Genomic DNA, 16,790 nt, shown 5'->3' with positions numbered 1-16,790 from the left:
GAGTTTTGTGCATACGTACTGCATTCCAAACGGCAGAAATTAAAGCATATCTAAAGTTAAAGACTGAAATAAAGTCGGGTTTAAATTCACTGGCTACGTTTACATTCACCCAAATAATCCATTTGTAATCGAATTGACGTCTCAATCGGAATGAAAATCGTTCATCCTTACTAGAGAGGTAAAGAAAGAGGTGTTTTAAGCATTGATTGTAATATTAACATCCAAAAAGCAATAAGTTGTCTCAAAAACTTTAGCATTGCATTCTTTCACTGTCTCTTTGTAGGAGAAACCAGAGACAGTTTATAAGAGACAAGCCACTTCCTCAATCCTCAATACAACTATATAAGGAAAACCCGTAATGGCAAAGATGGCGCTTGTGTGCACATGTCCCACCCCTCCCACTGGAAAGCCAATCATCTGCTTTTAACAGTCAAGCCGGGAAACATTTAAGCCTATCGTCTGGTTCCACTGACGTACGCACACAATTAAGGAACCTTTGCACATGCGTAGTAAAGGTATAACCAGTGGGGAAAAAGGCATTTTAAACCTTATTTTGGGGCAAAGTCATACAACTTTTTCAGCGATTTGTATCATATTTTACTGCTGTTTCTGCTGTTTTTAAGTCCCAGTGACCAGTGAAAGTGCAGTTCTGACTCTCTGCCCATTCATTTAAATAGGAGCTGGTCTTGTTAGTCTGAAATAACTGCCCGGAGGCGTTGCCAAGATGGCGGCCGAGTGGCACGACTTGCCTGAAAGGACTTTGGAGAAACTGAGGAGAATACAGATTTTGCTAAAACAAAGCCGGGCCAGACTGGAACATAGACACACAGTTGGGTCTTGTCCAGCTGTTTGATCAAAACCTGACCTTTGACTTAGAGGTCAGAACACTTCCCTGCTTTTTTCCTCTACTTCCGACAGCTGGGGAAAGCGCAAGATCAGATTTCTGCTGACCTGTCCAGTGTCATCCTCACGTTTTATCCTTCTTCAGACCCCCACTGTAGAATTCTTGGCAAATATCAAAACCAGCATGGGACAATCTAGTGATATCAATGACCCCATTAAGCAACTTAATATATTTGTGTTACCTAATTCAATATTTAATAATATTCGAGTTGGTCAAGGGCTTGTTCTCATTACTCTGCAAACACTCTGAGAATATAATCAGAAAAGAGAGGACTGAAACATTAAAATCTCATCGGCATGCCCATGCCTGTGTTTGGGTAACGTGCAAGCACTTAGCAAGAGTTCAAGGCAAATATGATTTCATTCATTAAAAAGCAAGCTCACTGATAATCATCACTATATATTGTAACATGTAACAAAATAACAGTGGACGTTGAGATAAGATTTTGTTTAATGTTTTTGAAAGAAGTCTTCTGCTCAAAAAGGCTTAATTTATTTGATCAGAAATACAGTAACAACAGTATTGTGAAATATTATTACCATTTAATAATATAGCGGCTTCCTATTTTAATATGTTTTAAAATGTAATTTATTTCTGTGATGGTAAAGCTGAATTTTCAGCATCCAGTTCTCCAGTCTTCAGTGTCACATGATCCTTCATAAATCATTCTTATATGCTGATTTGGTGCTCAAGAAACATTTTGTATTATCTTCAAAGTTGAAAACAAATATGCTGCTTAATAATTAATAGAAAGTTCACAAGAACAGCATTTATTTGAAATTTAACTATTTTATATTTCACTACAAACATCTTTATGGTTAAATTATGTTTTGATCATTTAAGTGGCAGAAATACACTGAAAACCCTAATAAGTTGACTGAACTAAATTGATTGAGTAAACTCGTTGTCTCAATTTAATTGAGTAATGGAGTCTCCCAAAACGTACATATTTAAGTTTAACTTGACGGTTTTGTAGATTGTACTTAAATCACTCAGTTCACCAAACTTGATGCTTATTTAATGTACTTAAACAATTATGTTCACTTAACTTGGTACTAATTTCAAGTGTACTTATATATTTAAGTTAACTCAACATGTAAATTTAACTGAAAATGATGTTCTTATTTTTGACAGCACACTGAAGTAAAACAAATAACATCATATTTAAACTTTGACCTTTTGACAAAATGTCACAATATTTATGAAAATACAGTAAACCCTATACTGCACTGTAAAAAAAAAAAAAAAAAACTGAGGAGACAGAATGTTTTTATGACGTCTTTTTAAAAATGTTTTTTTATGTCTTCTGTACGTCTGATATAGACATTCACAGATCCTCCTTACAAGGTTCTGTGACTTTATTTCTGTTAGACATCTAGAGAAGCTCTTATTGAGAATTAACATTAATTAGTTTAAATGTGCATACTTGATTCATTTGAAGTCACCATTGTGGTGGAAAGTGTTTGGTTTGGTTGGGATCTTGGTCCAGATACTTCTTGTGTTAGCTTGTCTCTTGCTCCTGTAACAGTGTATTTTAAAACGCAGTTTTTTTGGCAAAGAAAGACGAAGTTTAAAAGAGCTCAGGTGTTATCAGCTCTTTGTTGGTGTTAGCTTGTCTCTTGCTGCTGTAACTTGTGTGTTGTAAAACACTGTTACTGTGGCAAAGAGAGTTGAGGTCTAACATACATATCTTGCTTGTAATGGTGAACAATTATAGTAAAATAAAATGTACTGCTGCAGCTATGGATATACTTTTATGGATATAAACTTTGTAGATAAAATAATGTACTTACTTTTAGAAAACCGATCATGTCGTCACAAACAGACATCAAGATTTTGGATATGCATCACATCAATGGTGACGATCAGAACAAAAAAGGCTGGAAAATAAGGATGAGTTTGTGCTATGGAGCTCTTTTGTTTGTCACCGTTGTTGTGAAGCATATGCTAAATCTAGAAGTCTGTTGATTCTTTTACTCAAATTATTTCAAACACATTCATTTCGTCCATCTTTAAAATAAGTATTTTACTCCTGGTGCCTGTTAAAAATATCAAACAAAACTTATTTTATGATCTCAAATACGTGTTATGTGATGACTTTCTCATCAACAAAAAACATCAGATAACACCTGAGCTGATTTAAATTTGTCTTTTTTCACCACAAAACAGCGTTTTAAAATACACCAATACAGCAGCAAGAGACGAGCTAACGCAAGAAGTAACTGGACCAAGATCCCAACTAAACCAAACACTTTCCACCACAATGGTGACTTCAAATGAATCATGTATCAACATTTAAACCTCTGAGTGATTTAGGTAGTCTACAAAACCGTCAAGTTAAATAAACTTAAAGGGGGGGGGGGTGAAATGCTATTTCATGCATACTGCGTTTTTTACACTGTTAAAGAGTTGGATTCCCATGTTAAACATGGACAAAGTTTAAAAAATTAAGTTGTACGTTTGAAGGAGTATTTTTGGAACAAAAATACTCCTTCCGGTTTGTCACAAGTTTCGGAAAGATTTTTTTTGAGTATGGGTCTGTGTGACGTTAGATGGAGCGGAATTTCCTTATATGGGTCCAAAAGGCACTTCTGCCGGAAGAGCGCGCGCTCCCGTATAGCAGAGCACTGAGAGGCTGAGCACAGACAATCACTGATCAGAGCGAGAGCGTCGCGAAATGTCACAGAAGTGTGTTTTTGGTTGCCAGGGCAAGACAACCCTGCACAGATTACCAAAAGAGAAACAGCATTAAGGGACCAGTGGATGGAGTTTATTTTTACAGAGCATCAACGGCGTTGTGCAAGTGTTTTTGTTTGTTCACTGCATTTCGAAGATGCTTGTTTTACAAACAAGGCCCAGTTTGACGCCGGGTTTGCACATCGTTTATTTCTTGCGGTGAGTAAAACTGCTTCAAATATCTCAGTGTTGTTAACTTAGCTATCGGCGCGTAAGCACATCAAGTAAACAACATGCGATGTTGTCATCAAACTGCACTTTCCACATGTACAGCTTAAAAAAAAAAAAAAAAAAAAAAAAAAGACGAAACCACTTTTTTCATTTTCCAAAACCACTAAGCAAATACAGTTTTAGTACATACCACATAGAGACGCCGTTTGCTGATGCTGCTCTTGTTAAATTTCAGCCTCTGGATCTGTGTCACAGCTTCCAAACGCTCTCAACGCAAAAGACTACTCGCGCTCGTGATTCTTTAGCTCCGCCCACACGTCTCGCCTCCAGCCGGTCGTGTTTTTCCGGGAAAAATCGGTACAGACTATCTTTCTCTTATAAATATAATAAAACTAAAGACTTTTTGGAGTTATGAAGGATGCAGTACTACTCTATAGGTACTCAAGATTAACAGGATATTGAGTGAAAAAGAGCATTTCACCCCCCCTTTAAATATGTAAGTTTTGGGACACTCCATTACTCAATTAAATTGTGGCAACAAGTTTACTCAATAAATGTAGTTCAGTCAACTTATTAGGGTTTTCAGTGCACGTCCTCTTCCAGCAGATTTATAACATATTTAGTTGAGTGGAACCTCTTAATTATTGCACTTGATGGTGGAAATGGGGATCTTCAATGCTTTAGCTCTTTTCTTACAGCAGGTTTCTAATTTGTGAAGCTCAATTACCTTTTGGTGCACATCAGAAATATATTCTTTGGTTTTTCTCATTGTGATGGATGATTAAGGGCATTTGGCCTTTGTTTTCCCTCCACTTTATATTTCTGTGAAACAGGAAGCAATGGCTGGATAATTTCATATTCATAATCACCCTGGAGTGCTCAAAATTGTAAATATGAATGTAAATATACTTCACAGATATTTTATTTCATAATGATATTTTTTTATTTTTATAAAAGATCAAAAATGATTAAGAATGCAGATTTATTTTCACAGCCTTCTTTGATCATATTTACCAAGGCTGTCTATTTTATTTATTTGTTGTTTCTTTGTTCTAGTGGCAGTGCAGAATTCCAGAGAATACACAATTGTAAAATTTTAATCATGGACAAGGCATACAGGTCTTAATCTACTGTAAGCCCCTGCTTTTGCAGTATCTCTCTTTTTCTCTATCCACTGTAGGTAAATGCCCTGCTAAATGAGGGGACGTCTCTCATAAACATTGTCTAGTTGAGCAGGTGTTTCTTGTCATATCTGTTAATGCACTGTGTATTTTAGCATGACTGGAACATTCAGCATCCATTACACATCGACAAATCAACACAAGAAAATCTAGCATGACATTCAGATCGACCCAAAGATCCTACAATCAGCTGGAAGAAGACAAAACATTCTCAGATCAGTGCTACTGAAAAACTGCTCTTTACTATTGAAAAGACGCTAATCAAGGTCATCTTGATGAATACACTGAGCCTGCCAGTGTGCCAGTTAATGGTGCAGATAATGGTGTATAAATGACCCTGTCCCAGAGAATCATCAGGACTGTGGTCCAGTCACTGCGTCCACTCTCCGTCAAAAAAAAGTTGGTGTATGACAATTCAGCAAATGGTCATAAGTATGAATGAAATGCAGAAAACGTTGAAATGGAGACTAACTGCAGCTAGAGCAGACGACTCATTCATCATTCAGTCAGGACGGACTGATAGAGACCCTGGGTGGCATAGCATATGTCAATGGATTCGGGGACAGACAGGGGAGTCATGACTTCTGAGTTTATCCTCTGTTGGCCAGCACCAGTGTAACGTCTCTATCAAAGCAGAGGTATCTTATTCCACCAGAGCGGAGCCCTATCACCACTCTGATGAATGAGGATGAATTCCAGACTTAATAACTCCCACCATAACTTAGCCCACTTTCAACTGATTTTTTTCCTAAATAAATTTAATCAGGTCCTTTCCCATGTCAAGGGGCCAAAATAAACAACAGCCTCTGCAACTTACGTTTATATAAAAGTTCAACTTTTATGGTGCTTTGGAGTGAGCCGCTTTAAAATGTGCAAGCTGTCTAAACCAAGAGAACCATACAATTCTGAGCTTGTGGTTATTTGATATTTCTACAGATGTTTGTGTACTTGTTGACAAAAAAAAGAAAAAAAAAAAAAATATATATATATATATATATATATATATATATGCTTAGCGATACTACTAAAGATACTATAAAGACTCTTCCGTTTGATTAAATGTGTATAACATGGGAGAAAAAGAGAAAAATGAAAGAAAAGGAGTGAAATATCTAAGAAGCTAAAAAAGTGAAAAGGACGTCTCTTTAATAGTCATGGTGGGGAATTCTTTGGATTTTTGGCATTCCATTAAAGTGACCTCGTCTGCTCCCATTTAGTGAATTGTGGTCTGCTGTGGAAAATAGTGGAGCGTGACAGCACTTTCTCTCACATTTCAATTCTTTCCAATTCTTTCCAATAACACTGGAGCCCCCTAATGGACTGACTTAACCACTGAGATAGACGACTGTTCCTGCAATCCTTTCAATCAACTATAAACCCATGCATAAATAACATGCAAATACAAGCAATTACATACTTGCTTAGATAACTAATGATTAAAGAATCAAATCAAAACTTAACTGTTAATTACCCATACTTGAAAAAAAAAACATGCAAACTGATTGCCTTAAAAAAAAATACCTTTTAGTTTTAACAACTCAATTTTAATGTCAAATATACTAGATGTGCATTTCAAATAATTAATTTACGTTGAGCTAACTAATGTGACATTTACTGCAACTTGGAATTTGTATTTAATTGAACAGTGATCCATTTTACTTGTTAAAGGGGTCACCAGATGCAAAATTCACTTTTGTTGTTGTTTGAACATACTCCTCCCATGATATTTGATTGACAAGGCCCACTCAGATTGAGCTGAGAGCCGTCATCAGTCTGCCATTGTGTCGACTCTGGTGCAGGAGAAGACAAGAATGTCTCTGATTAAGCGACTGAGGTGTTTTGTTGCTGGATGTAATAATGAACATAGCAGGTGTTATTTACTCTCAACATCTGAACCGATGAAGACGCAGAGGATTAACGTTACTTTCGTTTTGAAGGGAAGGCCCCGTTCCCCGATAAATGAAGTGCTTTAATTGTCCAGCTAGCATTAGCACACATACACCTGCTAACATAACCAGAGAGACTATCATCTCATGGTTCAAGTCTATGATGTATTGTGACTCTAGCTATTGTCCATCCCATGAGGATTTCTTCAAAATTTCCCACCCAAACTTGCATCAACATCAAGGGGTCTTAAAAAGAACTGATGGTCTGAGCTGCTCCAAATCTCCTGCTTCATACAGTCCTGCTTCACACATCGTGTATCAGGAGTCAGATTTCACTAATAAATTCAAGAGAGGAACTTTCAGCGCGAGCGCTTCGGGTTTATACTCACCACGTCAGCATGAGCGAAAGTGCGCTCAGCGGATAGAGCGCAATGGAGGATTTTAGTCTTAAAAAGTGAAAGGTATAGAAATATGCAAAACAGACAATTATCTTTTCTTGACACCGTGATATTTAGTTCGAAAGTGAAAGCTACAAAGCCCTGCTTATAACAAGAGAATCTCCCGTTAACAAAATGTAAAATCACAATTAATGATGATGAAAAAGCATGCGTTGAATGTTGAACACTTTTGTTTCCAGATAACTATGAACTACGATAAAAGTTCATCAGCATGCATTGATTAATCCCATGTTGTAAGGGGGGAAAAATGCGACCAAATTATGTGCTCGTGCGACCAATTGAGAAAGTTAGTCGCAAAAGAGCAACCAGTGGGAAGAATGAGTCTAGAGTCATAGAAATATTTGCTAACGAAGCTAAAGATGCTTAAATTAAAAACCTATAAGTTAAATGTCCCTTGTATTCACATTTCTAAACCTGTTGTCCAGAAAAAGAGAACAATGGATTATAAATATACTTCATTATTATGAAAATAGCAGAGATGGCTTGAATAACACAAAACTATATTGTCACAGTCGAGTGATTATTGTCTCTGTTTTATCATTCAAAATGTTTACACTGTATGTTCTGTTTACTCATTTACAGCTATAATAGCGATGCCTTTGTCCATATAAGGGATTTCCTGGAGGGTCATGAGTTCTGTTACTCTGTGACTGGATATTATGGATTTTCTGTGCAAGGGGGCCTTCTCAGTATGAATGAAAATGACATCGTGTTTATAGTGCTAATGGCCAATCCATCATTTTTGTGGGAAATTGTATTTGTATTTTTTATTTTATTATTATTATTATTGATTTGATGCCGGTATTGAAATAACCCAAACAATAGCCAGCCCTATCTATGTCTCAGTAAAATCCCACCAGAAATACAAGAGAAGAAAACATTCATCTTGCCCAATATTGCATTTGCCTGAGGGAAACACCTGAAACAACACAAAACAACACATATATATCATAATAAGTATAAGTATCATAATACTGAAGGTGCCAATATAGAGTGCCACAGAGCGCTTATGCGCATCCTGTGCGCAGAATGATCAGCTTGAAACATGTGCCACAGGCACATTTCAGAATATATATACATATATATATATATATATATATATATATATATATATATATATATATATATATACATATATATATATATATATATATATATATATACATATATATATATATATATATATATATATATATACATATATATATATATATATATATATATATATATATATATATATATATATATATATATATATATATATATATATATATATATATATGTATATATATTCTGAAATGTGCCTGTGGCACATGTTTCAAGCTGATCATTCTGCGCACAGGATGCGCATAAGCGCTCTGTGGCACTCTATATTGGCACCTTCAGTATTATGATACTTTCTGCGAAATCAAAGATTATTAATAGTCTTCCTTGTTCTGTCTTATCTATGATATGTTTCTGCCTTTATTGATGTGCTAAATATTTAAAAGAAACGTCTTTCAGATTTCTATATAAATGTATATAATTGTTTCTTCAATAATGTATTTTACAACAATACAAAGAGCAATGTGTAACATTTTACCATATTTGAGACTTATTCACTTTTATTTGTAAATCATATTCCAATAGATTTGACAAAATTATTGTGGTCCCGTGATTTTTCTAGAATCTAGAGTAATTTTTGCTGCTGAATTATTTACCAACCTAGTTTATAATAATATTTATTCCGTAATCGTTTATGATTATATATTTTTTAATTTTTCATTTTTCATTAAAATGAAGTTGTGTATACGTAGTAGATGGTGATTAACACAAATAATGATGATCAGGTCAACTTCTCACAGAGAAGTATAGATATTCTATATTGAATAAAAAAAAAAAAACTGTGCTGGTATCGGATTGGATCGGTATCACCACATACTCAGAATTTTTGGGATCAGATCGGATCAGTTCTGAAAAAGTCTCAATATCACTTTTTTGAACAGCCACAACGGTTGCTTTATGTTGAAACATTAAGTATATGGAAATCAATATATGAGTCAATAATGTGCTGCTATTATTTTTAGTAATAATAAACACTTTAAAACATTCTTTTTACAGCAACTTAAAAGCTTGCAAGTGAACGTGAATCTAGTAAATGCTAAAACAAATAGAGATCTTGAGTGACAAAACACATATGCAGCTCTGATCTTTCCCTGAATTTTGATGCATTATGTATTTTATTTATTTATTTGTTTATTTTGTGAAGATAGAACTTAATTTGAATTTAGAAATTAATGAAAATTAGGAGCCAAATGAAAAAGAATATGGCCAAATACCAGGAATACCTTAAATGTCTCAAAATGATGTCATGTGATATGGATATTCAATGCCTCCTGTAATGTCTCTGGGAAAAGAGCCAGATAGAAAACAGGAGACGTATAGACAATGGGGCACAGCACCAAATATTCTCTAAAGCATTATGTCTACAGATTAATACTGCTATCTGAGAACACTATGAAGAAACACAAAGGAGTGTTCCTGCCTTACTAAGGGATACAAATCATACAAATTCATGGAAGGGTGTTATTTGTACATTTTTTGAACCCACTTACTGTGCAAGACAAGTGTGGGCATGTGTGGGAAAATGGCTCAACAGAAAAACAGCTGCTTTACTGCTTAGCAAGCACAGCTATATTTAAAGATCTTAGAAAGGAATGGTTTTCTGTGACAAAATATAGAATAGAATAGAATAGACATTTGTTTGTCACGTATAAGTTCTGTTAATTTAGTAATACTTAGGGCTTTAAACATATGAATACAGAACATACATGCCAATGTATGTTTAAATTGCTCAAACTGGTACTTAATGACCCTTTCATAAACAAATCTAAGATATGGTATCCCTCTCCTTATAAAAGTTCCATATGCACAAAAAATTGAAAGGATAGGTCTCCTATCCTTTAGCAGAAAAGTGGCTGTTTTGGTTGTGTAAGGTGTTCTCAGAAAGGGTGCGACAAGAATTGCCTCATGTCCTTTCAGACCATTTCCAAGTGAATGTGAATGGGACAGATTAAGTAGATACAGTTTCCAATACAGTGGAAGGGAGAAGTGAAAATTGGGGGCATTGAGTAAAAGTGTCAGATGTTCTGCTGTTTACGACAATCATACAACCGGGTAACATCTGGTACATATATCGGCACATATCTCTCTCTTTCCAACCATCCTCTGGATGACTTCAGCAAAAACAGAATGAGGAATGAGGAAGAGCCACAGAAAGTCTGCATACAACTAAAAACTTGCTGATAAGCCCTGCGCTTTAAGATCACTGATCAAATGGCATTAAACATTTGCCTCAAATAGCTTCTTCCATTTTCAAATGAGCAAATGAGAAGTACACAAACTTGCTGAAATAAAAACTTGCTGAATCAAAATTCACTTCACAAAAATGCACAAAAGTTTACCATCCATTAACCAAGCTGTCAACTTTTTGAAACTGACAAAAGTGTGTAAGGAGAGCCTGGCTACCAACATCATAGTGTGAATATATATTCCAAGTTAGAGCTGGGCGGTTTGATCAAAAATCTGGATCATGTTTTCTAGGGTTCTGGCAGTTTTAAATTTTTTCCCTGACTGTGCCTTTATACGAATCAGAATGCATGAAACCACTGCATTTTAAAGATTCAAACAAACCTGCAGTTTTTTTATTTAAATTAACTCAGCACTAATCCAAGTAATTTGATCTTGATCTAAATCACAAGCAGACTGATGATCAGTAGGCTTGCTGTTGACTTTTGCCATTTATCGAAGGTCATTTTCGATACCGAATTTCAGATATTTCTCACGAGCATTAACAAGCTATTTAAAAGTGAAGGAAAGCGAGGACAAGAGTGCAAGCCCCCAACTCCACCCCGCGATACAAGTATTACCGGTGTTGTCACATGTCGTTTGACCGGTGCCGGTGGGAAAAATTCCTCACCGTCACAACACTACTGATCAGAACAGAAGATAAAACCAAATAAACCTCATAGCAATAAACTCTAATGTACTTGTAGAGATAGAATAAAAAGTTAAATGGACAGGGAAAAAAATAAAGTGGCTGAAGCCACTGTGCAATACCACAGAAACAAGATGTCAATTAACTGAACATGCACAGCATTAGCCAGTTCCTGATCAGACAGCTTTGTTCAGATTTTGGGGCTGATTTTTTTCCAAGTCAGTCCTGAAGGACTGTTGTTTTGAAAAATTTACTTGGTGAAAAGATTATCCTGGCCCTCTACCCCCATACCTCTGGCGACAACTTTCCTGTTTGAAGACCAGCAGGTCTTAGCAGCAAGCACAACATCAAATTTTCTGGCCCAGAGCCACCACTATAAATTAAAACTAAGCTGCATGAAAGTACACGTTTATTAATCAGTTTCCTAATTTCACTGCTGTGGATGAGTTTAATCGTTTCAGGTACAAAATAATGTGTTAAAAAACTACCCCCCACACACACACACACACACAAAAAAAAAAATCCTGATCCTGCATAGACAGCAAAGAAACTGACACGTTCAAGGCTCAGTAAGATAGTAAGGGCATCAAAATATTCCAGGTGTCATCAGTGACCGTAATTGAAAACCGTAATTTTATCAGTCTCGACCTTAGTTCAGGAGAGTATAACAACCAGTGCTGGGCAGTAACTAGTATTAACTAGTTACAGTAATAATATTACTTTTTGCAGTAACTAGTAGTGTAACTAATTGCTAACAGGATTTCAGCATTACAGTTACCATCCATAAAACAGCTCGTTACCTAGTTACTTTTGATGCTTCAACCGCTACGGTTTTGAAATCAGTTATTTTCATAATTATCCAAACTTACACAGGCACATGAAGTCACCAGTGAAAAAGACAAGCTTGGAATATGGAAGAGATTAAATTTAATGGATGTAAATATTGTCAGGAGAAAAGATGATCTGAGCAATGGTGTAAATCGTGGCATTCCATGGCTTGCCCACCCTCATCCCTCTGATCCTGATATAAACTATATTGCCATAATTAAACATCTTTTTAGAAAATGAAACATTTTCTTACTAACTTACTCATTTAGTTTTTGATAAAATACATTTTGAAATAATCGTATATGGGTAACAGAAATTATATCTACAATAGCATATCTATACAAGAAAATCTATGAGATTAATACAACACTTGAGTCACTATCAAGCACCACGAAGTGTTTGTAATAACTGCGATCCAATGTGGATTTTGGTCAAATGATGTGTCATAAATATATTTTTTGTAATATTTTATTAGAATTTTATGGAGAGATACACAATAACAACTTCTGTGGGGAGTCAATGCAAAGTAATATAACTAGTAGTGCAACTAATTACTGTTGCCAAAACTTAATAATACTACATTTGAAAGGAGTAACTAGTATCAAGTAATAAATAAAACAATTTGAGTAACAAGAACAACACTGATAACAAATTAGCGGCAATCTTCCATCCTCTCTCATGAAACCAACACAGGAGTGACTAAAACTACAATTCATAGACTGGCCGCACGAGGCTGGCTCCAAAAGCGAGTCAGTCCCATAGACTCCCCATGTTAAAACGCCCAACTTTACAGCAGAGAGAGAAAAAAAAAGGAGTGTATACAGCCTGGTACAAAAAGTGGTTTTGGTCCATATAGCTAATTTTGCCCTTCATGACAGTTGTGAGGGGGGTGATTTTTTCCTCTGTTTGAATTATATTAAGCTTCAAAATTCTGCATAATTAAGGCGCGGCCACTTGAGTGACAGGTGGATTGCTGCTGCGGTCACCGCTGTCGAGCTAGGTGGGCGTGGTCTCAGCAACCAGCTCCCGCCTCTTTGCCCATTTTCTATTATCCGGGAGTGTTGCACGTGACGAGCTGCCAAGATGGCGATGGGCATTTCTGCCCACTTTAAGCTTCAAAAACACTCTTCAAATGCCTACATGTGACGTCACAGACACTGTCCATGTTTTTATACAGTCTATAATCACAACGCATGTGTGTGCATTCCTATGCTTGTAAACAAGATTCTACGTCAGCAGCACAGCACTGATGTCACCTGGACTATATGAACAGTGTCCTTTCTATCTTTCTGGGCCCCAAATGTGTCAGTCGCGTTGTTTATGCAGGGTTTGAAACCTCTTTGATTTCATAAAATATGTTAATTTGTGTCCCGAAGATTAACCAGTCTTACAGGTTTGGAAAGACATGAGGCGGAGTAATGATACATTTTCATTTTTGGGTGGACTATCACTTTAATATTTCTATGAGACTTATAATCATCTGATATCATGTGCAAATCACAGTTGAAAATGAACTTGCTTGTCAGGTTTTTTTTACTTTTCAACTTTAATAAACTAAACCCATGTTTTTTGGACTTAAATTTACCCTCTCTGTCAATATACTCAATACTTTGACATCGAAGCTCAACACAGAACCAGACTCTGCAACTACATGTTTGTCAAACGGTTCAGTGGAAACTCATTTTATTGGAGTAGCGTCAGCTCTTCTGTGTACTGATGACAGGGTTCCGGGTTCCAGCATTTTGACCTGTGCATATAAAGCCTGAGGGCTTTCAACTACAACAAATTCCCATTGCCTGTAATCCCCCAGCCATTTATTCATCTTAAAGTAACCTTCAATCCTTGCTGTCAGTTTCCCACTACAGTGGGGGCCTGAGCTTAACACAGCAAAGCTTTCAGACAGACACAGCAGGCACAAACACTGATACACCATGTTTATACACTCGTGTACTTTCACCAATCACTTCAGGAAATAAATAAATAAATACTGCATGGTGTTGCTGGAAGACTGGATGATTCATTCTTAAAACATTTTACTGATGATGAAAATAAAACTTGTGGGTTAATCTTGACAGAGTGGGGGAATGAATGATATAGTCAATTGAACAAATTAAGCTCTTAAAATTGTTAATTGTAAAGCAAAGAAATCTTGATGATACTTTTCCTCCATCAAAAAAAAAAAGAAAATCCTGAAGACAATCAGTCAGTCACGGATGATACATTCAAGAAAGAAGGTTCTACAGCAAACTATTGTTGAGAGATAGAGAGGCAGCAGACGCTGTGCAATTAGATTCAGTATTGTACAATTAAAAATTGGTTACATCACACTTAGATGTTAGCAGAAGTAAACTGTGGAAGTTTCACTCAACTAAAAATATTAATGTAGGCAGAAAGGTTTGAGAAATCAGTCTCTGAGGGTTGATAGTTTTAGTTTGTTCACTGAAATGAATACTGAAAACAGAAACTGTGAGTGAGATGCAGTACTGGGAAATGTGCATTCATTTTATTCAGGCCTCAGGCATGCCTCAAGGGTTCCTAAGAGCCAGAAACACCACTGCTTGCACACTGTGATACTTTTAAAGACAACCCTGAGTAGAATGTACATGGCAGTGAACTGCAGTAACTAAACATTATCAGATCACCCCAAACTGAAATTTCTATCATCGTTTACATACCATCATGTTGTTCCAAACCTGTTTTACTTTATTCATTTTGGGTAAACCTAAAATGAAATCGTTTTGTAACGTTTTCCCATACAATAAAGGTGAATGGCCTTGCTGAGTGAGATTGACTATTTTTACGGCTCTTTATTTGCAGCAATGCAGAATAATTTACTTTATAATCTTGCAAAATTTGGATGACCAAATCGAAAGTATGGTGGTTCACTTAACTAAAATCACAATATAATCAGATACAAATAAGCATCTTTACAACCTGGTAAAAAATTAATAAATACAATAAGTATGCCTTGGTAAGAAAACTCTGGAAGCTTCACTTAACTAAAGAAAAACTTAACCTTTCTGATAATACATTTATATTAAATCATAAAACACAGAATATCTAAATATATATCTATATCTGTAAATCTAAGGTCAAGAGACTTTTTACAAATACAGTCCATATTTCCTTTAAAGGGGAGATCTAATGCAATTTCATGCATTCTGACTTATTTAATTATTTGGATTCACATGATAATCATGGCCAAAAAAAAACAAGTTGGACATATGGAGTATTTCTGTGCCAAACTCACTTATTTAAGTCCAACTGAAATCAAAATTGACCATACTTACTTTGTTTGTCTAGATTGATCGTTTTGTGGTGAACAATACATCCATGCAAGTCAATCCACACAAAAAAATTTTTTGACTTTGTAATCTTTAATCAAAATCTGAAAATGCCCCTCCCCTCTGCATTGGAGGACCTTCCCTGATGATGTAGGTTTGACGGTTTGGGTGTCTACTTAATCCGTAACCAAACACTCTTCAGAGATATGAAGGATGCAATACTACTCTATAGGTACTCAAGAAGATTAACATGAGATTGGCAAAAACTGGTTTATGTCCCCTTTAATGTTTAAAGTGTTAAAAAAAAAAAGATTCCTTTTCATACCAAAAAGGAATGAGTGTCAAGAAGGAACTTTTCACACTCTTTTATAGACTTTAAGCATCAGAGAAACAAACTTTTTTATACATGGTTCCAATATACAGTATAATACACTTAATTCTTATTAAGAATGAAATATTTCTGTGTAAATGTACTGACAGAATGCTTAAACTCTGAAAGAATCTACAGACAGGTCACAAAAAGAGAGGGTGTGCTCCCATGGTCCTTTGTGTTCTGTGAAGTCAGCGGGCAACCAGTGACAATAGTCCAGCTCTGAAAGCATGTGGAAATGCTTTTTCAAATCAAAGTCAAAGCTGAGTTCATACTGTAAGAGAGAAAATCACCATCAAAAGCTGAGGGAACGTGACATCAGAACCTCTGAATCGACCCTTCATTTTAAAGCCAATTCAAAACAAAAGCCTTTATAAAAAAAAAAAAAAAAAAAAAAAAAAAAGGCACTTCAACAACGAACCCCCATGCAGCCGCCCACACTGCTCTGGGTGCCAGGCTCTTTGACATGGAAATAAAAAGAAGAGAGGGTAAAGATCTCAAGGTTCAGCTGCTTCTGAATTAAAGGGGTCATATGATGCTTATTTTAATTTTCCCTTTCTCTTTGGAGTGTTAGAAGCTCTTGGTGCATAAAGAAGATCTGTAAAGTTGCCCCAACTAAAGTCTCAAACCCAAAGAGATATTCTTTATAAAAGTTAAGACTTGTCACATCCCCTAAAAACGGCTCATTTAAACATGCCCCCACATCTCTACGTCACTATGTGGGAAGATTTGCAAAACACAGTCCAAATGTTCACGAAAAAAAGAAGGCCTACCTTTTATTTTCTCTGTTGCTGCCAGCGCCATTTCGTGGAGAAGCTAGGGGTTTCATTGTTAAAGTGAAACTACTTTGTTTGGCCTTCCAAAAGAGGATGATATCCACTTTGTAAGGCCTGGAGCTGATCCGTGCTGGTCAATGAGGAAATACATCAACTTTGCACTGTGGATTGCCGGATCTGCTTTCACTATGAATGAAGCGGAGTCCAGCCCAGGGATGTC

General features: G+C 36.0%; 1 protein-coding gene across 1 annotated transcript in view; it reads right to left on the bottom strand.

Annotated features, from left to right (window-relative positions):
• Positions 1–16,790, bottom strand: part of LOC128016905 (uveal autoantigen with coiled-coil domains and ankyrin repeats protein) — a 47,783-nt gene that overhangs the window by 29,829 nt on the left and 1,164 nt on the right. The window lies entirely within an intron of this gene.

The sequence above is a fragment of the Carassius gibelio genome, chromosome A7 (genome assembly GCF_023724105.1).
Source record: "Carassius gibelio isolate Cgi1373 ecotype wild population from Czech Republic chromosome A7, carGib1.2-hapl.c, whole genome shotgun sequence".
Taxonomy (NCBI): domain Eukaryota; kingdom Metazoa; phylum Chordata; class Actinopteri; order Cypriniformes; family Cyprinidae; genus Carassius; species Carassius gibelio.
This window is presented reverse-complemented; position numbering and strand designations above follow the sequence as displayed.